The following is a 311-nucleotide window of genomic DNA, read 5'->3' as shown; positions in this document are numbered from 1 at the left end:
GGGCTTCCGAGCGAGCGCCGCGCGCCCGGGAGGGCGGGGCCGAGCGGGAGCGCCGAGGTGGGCGCGTCCAATGCGGGAGGAGGGGGGGGGATGAATAAGGGGCGGTCAGCCTCGCGCCTGACGCGCGGCCACCAGCGACCTTCCGCCTGCCATTTTTCTCTTCAAACCGTTACCCGGCTCCTGAGCCGAGACTGGAATCCAACAGGCCTGGGGCTGCCTCCACGTCCCCGCGAGTATCCACGTCCCCCCTCCCACAGCCCGGCGTTGTGGTCTCGCCCCGCCCCTGACAGGGACCTGGGACTCCTACCCCC

The sequence above is a fragment of the Dipodomys ordii genome, unplaced genomic scaffold (genome assembly GCF_000151885.1).
Source record: "Dipodomys ordii isolate 6190 unplaced genomic scaffold, Dord_2.0 Scaffold36, whole genome shotgun sequence".
Lineage (NCBI taxonomy): Eukaryota > Metazoa > Chordata > Mammalia > Rodentia > Heteromyidae > Dipodomys > Dipodomys ordii.
Note: the sequence above shows the minus strand (reverse complement) of the source record.